General features: G+C 49.0%; 1 protein-coding gene across 1 annotated transcript in view; it reads right to left on the bottom strand.

Moving 5' to 3' along the window:
• LOC106748704 (MICAL-like protein 1) overlaps positions 1 to 12,290 on the bottom strand; it is a 49,091-nt gene extending 36,801 nt beyond the window's left edge. The window contains exon 1 of the mRNA XM_014627519.1: positions 11,779 to 12,290. The gene's annotated coding sequence lies outside the window, so the exon portion shown is untranslated. The remainder of the gene's footprint in view (positions 1 to 11,778) is intronic.
• Positions 12,291 to 14,130: the final 1,840 nt, after the last annotated feature.

Below are 14,130 nucleotides of genomic sequence, written 5' to 3'. Positions count from 1 at the left end.
GGGGGGGGGGGGGGGCCGGAGGGGCGGGAGGAAGGGAGAATTCACCGGGCTTCGAGAGAAGCGCGAATTGCGATTGACTCCGTGGAAGCCCCGAGATCTTCTCTCCTCGGGCGCGTTTACATCCCCTCTCCCTCCTTCCGTCGCTCTGCTCTTTCTCCTCCTCTCCTTCATTCTCCGGGATAAATCGTCGTGTCGCGTCCTGCCGGTCCTTAAGCTACCCGACGGGCTCGCAACGGTATATCCCCGGCGTAGCCGCGTGATTAATGGCCCCGGCGAGAGCGCGCAGCGCCGTGAGTGAAACGTAGGTGCGCAGAAATAAGTAAAAGTTACACGCGGCAAAGTAGTCGGCCTTGTTCACCGTTTGCCAACCAGCCGCGAGGCTGGTAGAGGCCGTTTTACAGATGAGACGCGGCGACGGGAGGGGACGGATGTCCCGGTGCGAGAGTACGGTGACGAGCGCATAAACGAACAGCATTGTCTTGGAACCGGTTCCCCCTCCTCCCTTTCCTCTGCTCCAAGATAAGGCTCGTTTTTCAGAATACGGTAAAAACGACGCTGCCGAATCGACCGGCACGGGAGAAACGGCGGAGAAGTCGAACGGGCGCAGAAGTCGATTGACTAACGAACGAACGAACGAGTTGTAAGTGGCTCTTCGCATCTCCCCATAGAGAAAAATCCCCAACTAAGAGTTCACGGCCTCGTCTCCTTCTGGCCGGAAGCCTTCGTAAAAATTATCCGCGTCTCAGAGACGCGCGTTAATATATTTTAAGATTAATCCGGAGAAGTTGTAGAAGAAATGTGCACTTGTTAAAATATATATTTAAAGTTGTTATTATTGATGCTAGAGTAATAGTTATTAGAAAAGCGATTCTCCGGATAACAATTCTTTCATTCCTATGCGCGTTATTGTAGTGGCAAATATCGAACATTTTTTCGCAACCAACGGCGGCACGCTATTACCCGTACGAATTGCACGAATTACGTTGTATTTTCGTTACAGTTCGGACCGTTTTTTCTTTTCTTATCGTTCCCATCGGCGAGGCGTTGCGTCCCGCGAGGCGAACGATAAGATCGTCCAGGTGAAAACCGGCCGGGGCGCGCGTTATTTATGAGCTGCTCTAGGAAGAATGGGCGAGAGAATCGGCGGAAACAATTGGGGTGAAAGTAAAAAGTAGTCAAAAAAAAAAGCGGAGAACGCACGGCGTTATTAAGTGCGTGCGCGCGGAATACATCGTGGAATCGTGTGGTTGAAGTTTGCTACGATCTTCGGGAGAAAATGGAAAAAAGTTCTTTTCGGGTTTAACCTCAGTGAAAAAACAAAAATACTCGCGCACGCGCGATCTTTTTCGTCTTGCTTGTTTATTTATGTTAATACTGACACATTTTGCACGATTTTATTTCGTACATATTTTTCTTTTCATGCCGAAGTCAATCTTGGGAAAAAAACTTTTTACCTTTCGCTCGAAGATCGCCCCAAACTTCAATCACGTGCGGGTATTATTTTCCGCGTTTCAACGCGGACGCCGCTGCTATTTCCATAGTTCGCAACGACCCGCAAAACTGCGATCGAACCTCGAGTTATTCCGATCGGGAACTTTTTCAAATTGTTTTCACGTGATAAAATCTCCCGCAACACATGTACACACGTGCATACGATAGGAAAATGAGACAGAGAGGACGGAAGAAAGCGTTATTTACTTAATACTATGCCGATTTCGAATGTAGATTCCGTCAAGTGCTTGGAGAATGACCTAGGAGAATTCAAAAACTACAAAAGAATATTTTTGATGAATTGTAAGCAGTTTGCAAAACACCGTGTGTTTAGTATTTGTAACTATAATCGCGCATAAACGGAAGAATCATAGTCAAGGGAACCATTTTTCTAGTAAACGTTATTAGTGTGTCAGCGATAACGATCTTATATACCTGCAGCCGTTTACCATTTTATCGCTCAAAACCAGAAGAAGTATGGACGGGAATGACGGCGATTCTGTTGACATTTCTCCCGGTGTACGAATTACAGCGATTTTTTATGCCGAATATACATCTCGTCGTCGCTCTCTTTTCAAAACGAAACAACAGCTGCAACGTGCGCATGAGATTGCTATGAACAACGCCACGGTAGCGTTTAGAAAAAATACAGAAATAGGTTTCCGGGCCGTAATCTTATCTACTATTATTCTTCATCGCACGCAATCACCACAATATAGCCGCAAATGTCGCTCTCATCTCGGTGAGAGGAGAGAGTCGACGTAACCGCCACATGTGACACCTTTTGTCACGCGTACAATGAAGTTATTGTTGCCGCTATTATTATTATTATTATTAATATCAGACGTGTCGGCGGGCCGGGCTCAGAGAGACGCGGGGTTCTCAATCGAAGAAGAAGGGCTCGTCGACGGGTCTTTCGCAAGACGCCTCTCTCGGCCCGGCAAAAGTGAAGGTGCATCTACGCTATCCGAGAGCGGCCGCCGCCGAGCGGTGCTCATGAAAGATTCATATCGGCGAGGAAGACGGCCCGCGGCGCTGCGGGACACCTGCGGTAACCTCCGACGGAGAAGTTTCACGGGAGATTAGGATGTCCCCGATATTTTTACAGTTAGCCGCGCGTCGCGGCCTGGAATCGAGCGGCGAGACCCGATTCGGCGACGTCACTTCCGACCGATATAAGCCGGACGACGGCCGCTCCCCGCGATTACGCGCACGGCATCCTCTCTCGATCGGTCGAGGATAGACGATATCGGTGGACGACCTCCTGAGGAACGCGGGGAGGTCTCGAGTTCCTCGACCGCTCTGCATCTCCGGATGCCGCTCGTCGCTATGGACGACCTCCTATGGAGCGGCGAATCGGCGTTCCTCGAGCGTTTAACATCGTCGGGCATTGTCAGCGGTTTAGAAACGGCGAGAACGAGGGGTGGCGCGCCTCGGGGAAAGCTTTCGTTTCAACAGTCGCTCGCGGCCGGTCTGTCTCGAGTGACACTTCTCTCTCTCTCTCTCTCGCTGTTCAGGCAACTCGGCGAAAGCACGCGGAAAGCACTCGGGGCACACACCGCGGGACACGTCCGGCGACCCACGTCAAATGATGTCCGCGCTACCGTCGTCGGACCACCGAGTACGTCGTTTCTTCACTTTGATACTGTACTCCGCTTTTCCGCTCGACAGCATTTCTCTTCTCCTTCCCGGAACACGGAATATAAATGAATCTATCTATCTCCCTTTCCCCACTATCTATCTATTTATCTTCTTTTATTCCTCTATTTATCCATCTATCTATCTATCTATCTATCTACCCAGCTATTTATGTATCTATCAACATGGAGAGAATTCGCATAAAATAAAAATTATAGTTACAAATACTAATAAATTTCTCTCAATGCATATACCTATCTGTCTATATGATTCTTTCATGCATAGGGGAAAAGATTTCTTTGTACTTATATAAAATTATAATAAAATTTCTTTAATTGAAACAAATGAATGTTTGATTCAACAAGCAGGATTGTTTGGTTTCCGAAACCATAAATATTTCTATGCCAAATATCATATTTCTTTCCTATTTCCATTCGAACGTTACAACGGTTGTCACTAGCAATAACATCCCTCGAAAGAAATGACACCACGTTGGAAAAATATTGCAGAACTTCTTTGTTTCAGTGGGGAACGATATTTAATACACAATGAAGTAAATTTTTCAATGATCGTCAGCTCTATATGTATATACGTATTATTTTCTCAATAACTGTTCTATCAAATAATAAGGTTCACTACAGTGAAACATTTTCATCCAAACAAATTGGCATTTCATATTAAATAACATCGTTTGCACCGAACAAATCCAAGTGGAGCAAACTCATGTACCAAATACCGAGTAACCTTTTTCTCCGTGTACACATTTCAGAACTTCCCACCGCAAAGCTACATTACGTGCTCTAGAAGGGAGTAACTTTCTGTGTTATTACGCCGAGCTGTGTGCGAATTTCCGTCGTCTAAATCTCACCGTCTGGCCTCTTACCACCGCGAAAAATGAAAGCTGGACGTTGGATAAGAGTTAACGTTCGCGTTTACCAGGATCCGGCTCGCACAGTCCCNCCCCCCCCCCCCCCTCCCTTACCTGATTCTACGAGGATCCGGCGCACGCGAGAGGCACTTGAGCGTGGTTAACGTGTACGTATCGTGATAGTTCGCGTTAATACTTAAGCGTGCACGTGACTAATCCTACGGACGCGCTCCTGTTCCGCGAGAAAGGCGCCGGGGGAGCTGGGGGACTATTAGGATGAATCGCGCGACTATTAGAGACTTTCCACGGCGCAGGCCGCCGTCTCCCGCGCCGTTAACGTCTACTTACGTTGAATTACGCGGCCCGGTGAAACCGACACACAAACCCATTCGCGGTAAAACGCGGGGAGGAGAGGGGGGGAGACCGGAGCGCGAATATGCGCGCGCGCGCGACCGATATTCCGATGACGACGCGCGTCCCACCGTGGGGTTCCTCATGGTATTTGCCGGTCGTGCCAATTATCACCTTCGCGGTATCGCCCGGTACATCTGAAATCACGCGAAGGATCCTTCCGGCCGAGAGTATCCGCACGGACGACGTCGCGTATCGCGGATCTCGCACGCCGCCTAGGAGAGAGATCCGCGATTTAAAACGCGCTCTCTCTCTCGCGCGCGCGGCAATTCGAGAATTGCTGATAAACTCGCGTGCCCGTTTCCAGCAATTAAGGATCGCGCTTTAACGAGCGCGCGCAATCGCGCCGATCGCAAAAAGCGGCTAACGTGAGCGCGCTCTCGCTTGAAAACGCGGCTAGGAGAAGAGCCACTCGAGAGGTAGCAAGAGAAAGAGGGGAGGGAAGAGAGAGACAGAGGCTGTCGCGCAATCTGCAATATTTATTACCGCGTTGCCCGATCCAAACGACAGCATCGATCATACCGCGCGCGACGCGTAAGGATATGCGTGTATCCTTCGCCTCGATCGGAGAAAACAACTCAGCGCGACTGAATTTTCCATAGGTCGGAAACCAGACGAAAACTCGGCTGTGGGAACAGGAAAATCCCCCCGGGGGAAGTTTCCGCCGAGTCGACTGCTCTCTCAGTTGTCTCGGCCCGAGTCTCGAGGCAGCTGAATGTTCACGGGGGAAAAATTGTTCAGTTCCTGCGACCGAATAGGGGAACGGATGTGAAAACTCGATGACGAGAAATGAAAACTCGGCGACGAGAAACGATATATCTCTGCTAGCTGAGAATATTCTTGTGAATATTTGCTTGTATTAAAACCTGACTGAAACTCGGAATCGGAAATTTAACGCTCGTAATCCTCCAACGGCAAGGTGGACTCTCAACGTATACAGGAAAGTGAGATTAGATCCAACCCTGTTTTGTTTATCTTTCATGTAATCAATGGATGAAAGAAGTAAACAATAATACGAAGTACTCTCCTTAAGAAGGTAAATCAGCGCGTGCGCGATTTATGAAATAAATGAACCGAGAGATCGCATCTGACCGTTAGAGAGTTAAGGACAGTTTGTGTCTACTTAGATGACCTATGAACTAATAAAAAGCTACTTTGACGATAATGATACCTGTTAACTTCTCTCTTAATTCTATGGATTCAATTTTAATGCCACTTTCAATGGCCGATTTTAACAGCGCAAATGGAAAGTTAAGACATCATTAGAGTCAAAGTAGCAGTAAATTATATTATTAAAACTGAAACTTTCTCTCTCTCTCTCTCTCTCTCTCTCTGAACCTATTTTGCTATCTTAGCTCTTAGCTGTGTTGCAGAATTAAAGATTTAAACATAGGACTGAAATTCGACTCGGGGCAACTGAGAGCAATCGACCGAGTGGAGATTTCCTACAGAAATTTTTCCGCTCCCGTAGCCGAATTTTCATCTCGTGCCCGAGCAAGAGAACAACTCAGTCGTACTAACGGAGTTGTTTTTTCTTTCCATGCACGAACGTTCTCAATCGCGATAACAGAGATATCACTTGATGTTTCAGATATCACTTCTTGTCACCGACTTTTCTGGTCCCTGTTCAGTTGCAGAAACTAATTTTTTTTCCCATTTAAACTCGCATCCATTCCACATTATTATGTATCGGGGAAGAGAATTCAGTAGAAAGAATAGCAGGGTAATTCGAAGTTTCGTTCGCACAAAACGCGATCGAGTACGGTGAAAAAAGATCAAGTCAGCTCGACAGTCTGACGTTTGATCTGACAATGAGTCTTACGACTACGATTGTCCCACCGTGCCAATTAGAGTCACGAGTCACTACGGCATTCACGGCCGTTGAGAGAGTGGACTGCGCCGATCGCTGTCGTCGTCCCGCGGAAAGAAAAGCGGCACGCTGCTGCGTGCGTTTTATTAACGAGCGGCCAAGGTCGCGACACGGATGAAGAGCCACGGTTAAACCGGCGTCGTTCATTCGTAAAACCGAACATCGACGTGCGCGAACGCGATCGTTACACACCTAACGATACCGAGTATAGCGTGAATCGTAAATTCCAGCGCGCGTGCTCTTATGAAAGCGTAACGCGCCTCCTCCCGTTTCTTTTTTTTTCCCACGAGATCACGCGCGACCGCGAAACAGGAGAGAGATCGTTCCCGCTCGTGATGATCCTGCTCGTTTTCGTCGAGCTCGGTAAAAACGGCCTCGTCGACCGTCGCTTTTATTATCATTCGGGCCAGATTTAACGATTTGATTTTATCGGGAAAAATGTTAAACAGCATCGTGAATAAACGGTGACCGTGAAAGTCCCGCGGGAGAAAGGGAAATCTCGTGTCGCGCGATTGACAAACGTCACGTGTATTCACGTCGCTTTGAAATTAAGTCATTCTCTTCTCCTGATTTTAATCGATTCGCTTCTGAAGTAGTCAACCGACGATCGAGTTACTGAAGATACGGTGGATCGATGTAACTTGAGACACGTATATATATCGCACCTCGTTTCATCAGCCTTCTATTGACGACGCACAACCGATCTTGCAGATGCAATTAATTATGCTCGATTCGCGACTTAATGAGACGCGGCAGTGACACATCGCCGGTCACCAGTGGCTGTAGCGACATTCGACGTGTCAATGCGGGGGTGGGTGGGGACCGCCGTAAGAATCACATGACTCTTCAGAAGCTCCGTTGGAGACTTCTCATCCGTTGGAATAAGTCATCACGCACGATGACAGCTCAATTTAATTACATCGCACAATGCCTCACTATATATACCGCGCACACAGAAGAATGATTTTGCTGTTGTAGCGAAACGGTAGTTGCTGCTACATATTCGTCGCAACGGTGATCAAATTTCATCGGCACAACTAGATCAAAGAATTATTCGTAATCAGAGCAGAATCAGTTTTGCTGCCGTGCAGAAAAGAAAAATACTAGATTCATGTAAATAATTACTCCAATATTCCCTCGGCAAATTTTGACTCGGATCAAGTAAATTTTACTTGAGTCAGGTAAATAGATCCGGCTATGTCCGCACGGTAACTGACAGATTTTGCTGCGTAAAATTCGCTGCGAGCCAGCAGACTGTTTTTCATCGCGCACGTCATGTTTGCGTTCATAAACCACTCCGTCGCAGCGTGGACGGTTGAGTCTATTCCGCGTGTTATAATACTCGTCGAACCCAGAAGACCACCTCGCCGAGGCATCGTTCATCGAGGCTCCTCATCGAGAATACTCGCACTCTCGTACTCCGCCTCTCCCCCTCCCAGCACATTGGCAAAAATCAAAACGCACAATCGACGAGATCGAAGCGCGGCTCGGCGAAGGTGTACTTGCCGAAAAGGGCGAAGAGGTCCCGGGGGCCCCGAAATGATTGCGAGGATCCCACTCGACGAGCGCAGTCGGTGGGAACGTCGGTCTTTCCTTCCAGGAAGGTAATTTCAAGTTAGGAAGGTAGGTGGTCACGCGATTGCGTCTTACACGTGGAGAGGCCAGTGAGCCGAGGGAGAACGAACGAACGGACAGACGGACGGACGGCGGTCGAAAGCTCAAAGAGGGAGAACCGATCGGCCGATCCTCCGCAACGTGGAGCTAAAGACTACCTGTCCGAGGGAGCAACGTCGAGACGCGGGATTTCGAAGTTTCTCTCTCTCTCTCTCTCTCTCTCTTGCTCTCGCCGGCTACGTTGAAAAATCCGCCCATCCGGCTTCCTCGCCGATCGCGGCGGTCGAGGTCGAGAAAAGGGAGGCGAGGGTGTTTCTCGCCGACTCGTATCGCTCGTCCGCTCGCTCGCTCGTTCGCTCGCTTCCATAAGAGGCTGTTTATCAACGACCGCTTTTAGAAGCGGTGACTCACGTCTCGCGCAGATACGTCCCTACCGAACCTGTCCACCGTCGCCGCCATCGCCGCCGCGGCGCATAAACCGCAGGGAGCCACCGGGTCGTCTTTTATCTCTCGTTTCCGACGAACCGGGGTTTCCTCGTCGTTTTGCTCGCGCAAACGAGCCTTAGACGGGTTTTTAGCCGACGTGACTCACCTCCTCCTCCTCTCTCTCTCTCCTTTCTTCTTCTTCTTCTTCTTCTCCGCTCCGCTAACGCTACGCTACACACTACGATGCGCTTCCAACAACGAGATTCGGCCGGCAGCGAGAAAAAGCCGGATCGACCGCGCGAGAGAGAACGTGTGTTTAACCCTTCTTCCAGCGAGTGAACCCGGCCCTTTCCCAGGCGTCGGAGGTGTCCCAGAGACAGCACCAGGAGACGTGACGACATTTCGCGTACCCGCGAGAAATACGTTGCTCGCGAGATTACAGAAAGAATCACCTTTCGCACGGCCTGCCCAAATTATATACGCAGACTGTACGACGACGGAGTCGTCGCAGCGTCGTGCGAGCGCGAGTTCAAAGGGAGAAACGGGGGTGAGGGGGTTAAGGGGAGACGCGGACTGTTGCGTCTGGCAGTGATAAAGTCCTCTCTCTCTCTCTTTCTCTCTCAGCAGGTCGACGAGAGGATTACCGTCGAGCGGAGAGCGCGAGAAATTCAGTCGAGCGAGTGTTCGACGATGGATGATATCGCGCTCGCATTTATTTGTCGCGATGCGAGGACGCCGACCTCGTCCCATTGGATGTGGGTAATCTTCGACGAGGGGCGATACTCCTTGGCACGGAGCTCGACCGCGTGCGTATTATTCACGCGACCACGTTGTTGCAACGGAAAGCGATACAACCGCGAGCGGGTGCGCGTGTGTGTGTCGCGAGAGAACGTTGGCCCGATCGGAGTTATTTCTCCGCGAAAAGCGATTACGTCGAATCGTCGCTAATGAACTTAACGTTGCGCAGAACGTCGCCGGCAATACGATGCGATCCACAGGTGAGTCACTCGAGGAATCCGTTTTTCCAAAAATGGAGAGCGCGCGCGACAAACGGGCGGGGAAATGAGCGAGCGAATCTCGGAGAAAGCAAAATATTGCGTAAATATTGCGTCGATATCCGGCGGTTACCTCCCGGAGCCGAGGTACATGGGAGAAAATCCCGGTTCGTGTAACAGAGTGGAAATCAGCATGCCTATTTCGCAATCTTTAATGACAGTTATCGCTGTCGTTACGCAGTTATGTGTTAGAGGGTGAAAAAAGGGAGAAAAAATCAGGTGAGAACTCGGTGACACGAGAAACGATACGTATCTGTTTATCGTGACGGGAAACGTTCGTCCGGACATTCAACCGTACTAAACCTCGATCGAGATACTTGACGACTATTCGCTGTCTAGAAATCTCTCGCGGAAATCTTACCGTTCCTACAGCAGAGTCGACTCCATTTCCCAGGCAACGGAAAATCTGTTACACGTCTGGAGTTTTCCTTCTCTGGATACGCACGTAAACAAAAATGCCCGTTCACGTACCCGAATAGGGACCGGACGAAAATCCGACACCTCTGTTAACGCGACCAAAGGCATACGTCTGAAAACATTCGGCTGCTTGAAAACTGTCGAGTTAACCGACGATAATGGGAGCCGACTGAATGGGAATCTCCTACAGGAATGTACCTGTTCCCTACAATCGAGTTTTCGTCTGCTCCCGGGGGGCCCTTCCAGACAACAAAGAAGCTGAGTTACATACAAACCGAGTTTTCTTTTGCGCGTAAGATGGAAACTCTCGTTTCTACGCACTACGCTTACCACATTCGTGCATCGTGATCGCGCGATAATTAGACACGGTATCTCGAAGCGGTCTTGTCGTGTGATAATTTTATATGTGCACTAGAGGTGGAGTACTATTCTTGACGTATTCGAAGTTTCGAAACTCCGATATAATTTCACATCTGACAGCGAAGCTCGACGATTCGAAATATCGAAGTTGTTAACAGAAGCAATTTTGAGAATGCGACCACATACTGTGCAATTGAAGAATATCAGTTTAACGCGGATAAAATTAAGACGTCCTAAAACGTCGTAAAGACGCTTGCTATGCCCGCAAAGCGACACATATACTTCCGGGTCTTGAAGTTTCTTGAATATTCAAACATTCGAATGTTCGGATCTTCACAGTACCAAATTTCATTATTCGAATGTGTTAATATAATGTTTGTCGAAGGTTCAGAAATTCGAAGAGACGCAGCTTCGAATATCATATCCGATCCTAACGTGCGGACGGGGGAAAAATGCCGTCGAATCAATAGGATTTTCAGCAGCGCGTTTAAATTAGGAGTAAATCTTCTTGATTCAATAATAATACCATTGAAACTACATCAAACGTTCTTTCAATAACTCAAGTATTACCTTCAATGACACTATTATTGAGTGAAGAAGATTTACTCTCTCATCAAACGCTCTATTGGAAATTCTATTGACCCAATACATCATTTAATTTTCGCGTACACAGCCAGTTGCGGAAAAATCGCGATCACTTCTCCCCGTGAATTCCGCAATGCGTTTGTGTCCAGTAAGAGGATTCCTCTTTTTTTTTTTTTCAGCAATATTCGGAGAATACATTTTCCTACCGAATACCATTCCGTACGCATTCCTAAGTTCATCGAGGTAAGAGTGCTCTTCTCGCCACCGACTGTAAGTAACGTCGGACGGGTTAAGAGTGTCCTCCTAAATCCAGCGAGCCGCCCCGGGGCGTTATTCACGCTCGGTGCACGCCCGTGAAAAACCGGTACGTATTAGCGCTTCCACACACGAGAACGGGGTGCGCGGCCAAGCGCGTCGCAGAGGTCGAGGAGCAATATTCGGCGGTGCGCCTCTATCTCCGTACCTCCTACCCCTCGCGTGCACAGAGGATACCGTGGGAACGGGCCCTGGCATAACAGGTAGTAAGACAGTCGTGTCTTCCACCGTACGCTCTCTCTCTCGAGCGCAGGCGGAGTGCGTCGTCCATGCGTCCGCGCGCAGCCGACGCAGCGACGCCGACTTTGCTTGAATTTTACCGGCGCGTTGCTTGCGACTCGCGAGAGCCTCAGCCTCGATATGTCTCAGCCCCTGAATTTCTGAAGTAGAAGAGAGACTCGTTAGACGCCAGAGAGAAAACAGACGCGATAACAACGCTCAGAAGCGATAAGACGTTAAAGTTCACTAATAGGAGCGAGTTACGATGACGCAACTGGTAATTAGCGTACGCAATCCGCGAACGACGGGAGGAAGGAGACGGGAGACAAAGACTGCGAGAACAGCGTTTATCGAGCGACAACATCGGGGAGGAGGGGGGAGGAAGACGTCGAAAATCTCAGAGCGCGACTCCGATCCGCGGGACACCCGGTGTTGTCTCGACCGGTCCCTCCCTCCCTCCTGCCGTCGCACCTCAACGAAAGTTCCGCACCCGCGAGGAGATCCGTTACCTTACGTCACTGCCTTACGACCCGCTCCTTTCTTCCGTTCCCCGCTCTCTGTCCCTCCGCCGAGCGCGTTGTCCACTACGTCCGCGCGAAGTCCGCCGTTACGCCATTAGGGCTCGGTCGTTCCTTTTGCCCTCTCTCTCTCGTATCCCTACCAGCTGAACGTAAACCTGACAGTTGACCTCGTGTGTCCCGACGTGCTGCGCGCGCGCGCGCGCGCGAGAGATCGCGCGTACCACCACGACGCACTGCAAAACTGCACCCAGGCGACGTCTCCTAACCTCAACCGTCCCGACGACGCGTTTTCCTCGTGCAACACGCGGCGGACGCTCGGTTATTACACTCTCTCGGGAGTGGCCGGTGTTTTTTCTCTCTCTCTCTCTCTCTCTCAGCGGCCTTTCGCGGTCGTCGCGATGCGTCGTGACCAGAGAGGAGAGGCGTTTATACGTTTCGCTCGCGCGTACTCTCACACAACAGTACACACCGTCACTCGTCGCTTTCACAGCGCGCGCGCGATGCCGCGACTGAGACGCCGCGTGCGGCGTGCTCGGTTTTACGCGGCCGCCGCCGCCGCCGCCGTCGCTGCCGGACCGCAGCTGTCCTTCTTCCACTTGCTTACGCTCACTCTCTCGGCCACCGCGTGTGCCCTGCCCCGCAGGACTAACTCTGCTCAGAGAGTTTTCTCTCTCTTTCTCTCTCTCTCTCTGTGTGTGTGTAGGGGGACCCACGCGAGAGAGGAGGGCACGCTCTCGTCTCGCGCCTCTTCGAGAGAGGCCCGAGACCGGTAATGATCGTGCACGCGCTGTTACTGACCATGTACAGGATCAGTGAGAGAGTCGTTAATGCCCGCCGCTTTCCGGTTTAGACGTTTTCAAAGTCGAATCCGAGGACGTATGCGTTTAATCCCGACGGGAACAGCAGCCTCGGCAGCGCGCGCGCTGTAATTGGGTTAGTATTTTATAATTGTGTGTGTGTGTGTGTATAAACTCGTTTCTGCTTCGTCAACGTAAAGCTGTCGCAGGGACAGGTTGCTATTTTAATAACACACTGTTTTCCTACTTGATGGGATGACCGATAAATAAGAAATCAATGAAGAGCGCGGTTAGAAAATTCTAATAACCTGAATGACATCAGCTAGTCTCCCCGTCGGTTAAGTGTGTGATGTCTCGGCCAATTAATCTTTGCGCCCGAGCTGTGGAACTGTGTTCGTTATTTCGGCCATTTGCGTACATGCTAATATGTCGAATTATACTTTCGGAATTTCTCAATATTCGCACACCGAGAGAAAAATATCTGCTATTTGTAATTGTAATGTTCGTAGTGAAAGAATTAGCTAAGTAAACCACTTTTCTAGTACACTGAAAAAATGAGTCTTTGGCCGGAGCTACCTGATAACTGGACGATCAAACAGAATTCCGGGTTGTGGGAACCAAATTTGGCTCGTGAGAACTAGAAATGTTGTCACCTTGAATGAAAACGCGCCTGCCCGTTATCAGGTAGATTACACTCACAAACTCCTTTTCAGTGTGTTATTATAAACAAATAAGAAATCTTGTGTTAAAAACGGTCCATTGAAACTTTATGTTTCTTTAACGTGGGGAACGTGTTAAAAAGTACACAAAATTGTGTTAAAAAGTAAACATATGTTGGCAAAGTGAATGTATTAATTTAACATCATGTTTGTGTACGTTTTAACACATTTCCCGTGTCAAGATAACATAAAATTTCAGTCGACCGTTTTTAACATAAACATTTTTTACCGTGTAGTGTCAGTGACAATAACCTTGCATGCATATTGCTACTATTATTTTTATGATTAAAACCATAAAATAAAAGAGTAGAATCCAAAACGAAAATAACTATAATTTCTCTCAAATTGCAAATTGTCGCCGTTAAAAGACTCGTTTTTGTATATTAACGTGAAGCCGTCACGGGAACAGATTGCTATTTTGGCACATCGTACCTGTAAATAATAAATCGATCACGCGCGCGGTTGGAAAATAACCCAAATTCTAACAACCTAATTAGATCGCACCAATGTTTAACCAACTCCACTTATTATATATGAGCTATTTCAAATATTCACATATCGGAGCGTTCATTTGGAATGTTCGAGCTTGTTTAAACAGTTGCGGGTCTCGGGATTTCGGATTCTCGCGAGGAATTCGCGCGGGATCGCGCGTCACCGGATCAAAAATCCGCCGCTCGACTCGCACCGAGGCGCCGATGAGCGTATCTCGCGCGTTATCTCATTATACGCCCGGAGATACGCGATAATTTATTGCTCACCGTCTCTTTGCGAGGATGACGTAATAATGCGACGGAATGGAGGGAACGGAGAGAGCGTTTCGAGCG

The sequence above is a fragment of the Dinoponera quadriceps genome, unplaced genomic scaffold (assembly GCF_001313825.1).
Source record: "Dinoponera quadriceps isolate SergipeBrazil2010 unplaced genomic scaffold, ASM131382v1 scaffold2094, whole genome shotgun sequence".
NCBI lineage: Eukaryota > Metazoa > Arthropoda > Insecta > Hymenoptera > Formicidae > Dinoponera > Dinoponera quadriceps.
Note: the sequence above shows the minus strand (reverse complement) of the source record. Positions and strands in the feature narration are given on the sequence as shown.